The following is a 3,429-nucleotide window of genomic DNA, read 5'->3' on the forward strand; positions in this document are numbered from 1 at the left end:
CCCCCGGAAAATAGGCAAATGACGGAGCGGCTGGTGACAAAGGCGGCGGCGAGTGCAGCGCGCGCACAGCCGGCTGAGTGGAGTGACCGCAAATATGACAAGCATCTGAGCTATTCGGCAACTTGGGGCCGGTCAGCCAGGCAGGCAGGGTCCCAGCAGGGGACCAGGGGCAAAGATCTGCCCTGAGTCGCTGCACCCAACCCCCGGAAAATAGGCAAATGACGGAGCGGCTGGTGACAAAGGCGGCGGCGAGTGCAGCGCGCGCACAGCCGGCTGAGTGGAGTGACCGCAAATATGACAAGCATCTGAGCTATTCGGCAACTTGGGGCCGGTCAGCCAGGCAGGCAGGGTCCCAGCAGGGGACCAGGGGCAAAGATCTGCCCTGAGTCGCTGCACCCAACCGTGGCCCCCAGCTCAGGAGATGTCCGAGTGGCAGAATAGGAACAGAATAGCTCCAGCTGGAGTAGGGGACAGAAAAAGCTCTTTGCGCACGGTTGCCAGGTCCGGACACTCGAAATGGGTCACCAATCAACGGCACTTACAGAGCTGCACGGCCTTGGGGGCAGCCTGGTACACAGTGCAGACCCAGCAGCCAGTTGAAGAGAAGCCAGGACTGGGGATGTGGAGGGCAGACGCGCTTTCCTCTGCCCCCAAGTTTCTTGTTTTGATGGCATTTTCCTCCTCCTTTAGCAAATTTATGCTTTGAACTACTCACATTTAGCAGGGAAATTTATGTCGTACAGTACTAGTTTGAAGGTGAAGTGGGTATGCCAAAATGGTGTGAATTTAAGAGCACTAGTACGGGGCCAGAGAGCCCAACTAGGAAGTTATTTTTAAAGTTACATGTACATTCAGTGTAAAGACATTACTAAAATACCTCAAGCACTTTAAAATTTTGGCTGCCACCCCAATCAATATCTTCTGAGATCACTTTATCATTTAATGATACACTACACCAGTTGAATTTAAGGATAATAAAGCTTTAAGACCTAATATAAAGGCAATTGAACATGGTTAGCATCAAGACAAATTTGGAACTATTCAAACTTCTGTAATGATTTGTTATCAATCAAGTTGATGATTTTACCAAAATTAGACTTGGTAGAGGAGAAAAAGTGTCCAGTTTCATCTGTAGGGGAAGAAGAAAGGCTTTTACTGGACACTCAGTATAATCAAAATCATGTACAGATGTTCCATTAAGTATAACCAGTGCCAAAAGCTAATTATCTGTGGGTATCTTTGGAAAGTTTCATTATACAAAATTAGGTATCACAGAAGCAGTGCTCAAGGCCCTCTGCAGGTCTTGCTCAGTTTGTGCCTGGGTGGCACAGCATTCAAACATTTTGCTAGGGAGCCAAGATACTTTTCATTTCCAGAGTTCTGCATTTTACAGATGACACTACTAACAGTTTCCTAACCACCCACTCACTTATACTTTCAGCGCTCACGTTAAGGAAAAGCCATTGAAATAGAAGCTGCAATAATCTCTTCCTGTGATATCTTTGTAGGAGGCCAGAGGCATAAATTTTGTAGAATTTAAAGTAAATTTAAAGTATTACTCATGAATTGAAGTTAGCAGAGAGTTAAACTTGCAGAATTTTTGTATATGCAGATACAAACTAACTAAAATCGAAGTAGCAATTTTGTGTCTCAGAGTCGACACACACTTCACTAAAGCCCATATTCTGTGTATTCAATAAAGGTTTGAGTTCTTAGGAAATCAACTTGAGTTTTGGAGTGATGTGGTTTCTACTCCTTTATACTTTTGCAGGTTGTACTATCTTATCAATGCATATGTTAAACACAGCTCCTACTTCCGCACTTTTAGAATCTGGCATCTTTGACCAAGAAGTCAAAGCATGAAGTGGCAGCTTCAACAGCTGCCAGTGTGGTCTACTACCAGATGGTTAACCCTCTCCATTCCTCCTCCTCCTCCCTGAGGCACGCTCACACACAGGCCATCACAGCAATGTCTGCTCAGATCAGGGAATTCAAGTCTATGAGGATAAAGAAAAGCCCTCCTTGCACTTTCAAAGTATGTAACAGCATGACTTTTCTTAGCAAATGAACAGTAAATGCTTAGTGAACATGTAAGCTTGGTTTTTACTCTTTGGGGCATTTAAAAGCCTATTTAAAATAATCCTACTCAAGGGCTTCATCCAGAATTTAGTTTTTCCCTCTCAATTTTACATAACTTTAGAGCAATTATAAGAAATTAGGCCAATAATCCACATTTAACTACCAGGAACATATCTGTTTAGGGAGAAAAAAACGAACATTCTTTTTATAAGTATAGATCTATGACAGCAAATTTTTAAATGTTCATGAGTTTAATTTCAGAGAAGTTCTCTGCATCATTCTGTAGTTCTGGGTACTCCTTCACACTCCACTGCTCTTTTGAGGTTTCTGTGCTTCTGTATGTTGCAGACTAGCACACAACTGCAATAACTGAAGGCTACTTTTAGCCCTTAATTGGCAGACACCAAAAAAAAAACCAGGAGACAGGCCAGATATACACCAGAGAAACAAAGTAACTGATTGATAGATTGCAGTACTAGGCAAGAGCTATCACTGAGCCTCCCTCCTAGCCTGGGAAACAAAGACTTTAAAACAGGTTTCAAACTTAAATATACTTACTTCACTTAAATTTTCTTTCACCCATATTATATTTTATATTTTTTCCTTTTTATTGACTTTATTGGTACAATCTAGGTATATAATACAGTTACATTCATCATTGGGATTCTGTACCTTTACATAATAGGTCTTGATTCTCATTTTTTCCCCGTGTCCCTGCCCTCCCTTCACCCCCTCCTCCCCTCCCTATTTACAAACACTTTATTTCCATTTTTTCAGTTTCTCATATTTTTTCCTCTCCCTTATTACCTTTCCCCCACCCTACCCACTTTCCCTACACCTTTAGCCCTTTACTTCCTATTTCACATTATTAATTATCTCATTAGGATCCTGTGTACTATTATAGTTTTTCACACCAAAGAAACTATTCGGTATTTCAGTTAAAGAAATCTCTGTATGAACATTAAAAATAGGGAATCCTAAAATAAAACTAAAAAGGAAAGTAAAAGAGAAAAGGCAATGATGTAACATTAAAATAATCCTTAATTCTAGAGATGAAAATGGTCCCTGAACATATTTAAATTGCTTCTTGCTCTTACAGTCTTATCTTATTCTTTTTTTCATTATTTAAAGAATACTTTATTAGTTTCTATAATCAAACCCACGTAGATGTGACCTTACATATTTAGTATGATGTGTTACCCCTGTACACATGGAAAAAAAATAAAAAATTTAAATTTAAAAAATTAACCAATATGGCTGTCTAGACCAATATGGCTGTCAATTTCTGTACAATGCCAACTCAACACAGTAAATTGGGATGACTTTTTCCAAAGTTGACAACTGTTAAAG

General features: G+C 40.6%; 1 protein-coding gene across 1 annotated transcript in view; it reads right to left on the minus strand.

The window, feature by feature from the left end:
- Sertad2 (SERTA domain containing 2) overlaps positions 1–3,429 on the minus strand; it is a 119,963-nt gene that overhangs the window by 21,881 nt on the left and 94,653 nt on the right. The window lies entirely within an intron of this gene.

Source organism: Fukomys damarensis, unplaced genomic scaffold, assembly GCF_012274545.1.
Source record: "Fukomys damarensis isolate Sample0158 unplaced genomic scaffold, DMR_v1.0_HiC HiC_scaffold_2, whole genome shotgun sequence".
In the NCBI taxonomy this organism is placed as follows: domain Eukaryota; kingdom Metazoa; phylum Chordata; class Mammalia; order Rodentia; family Bathyergidae; genus Fukomys; species Fukomys damarensis.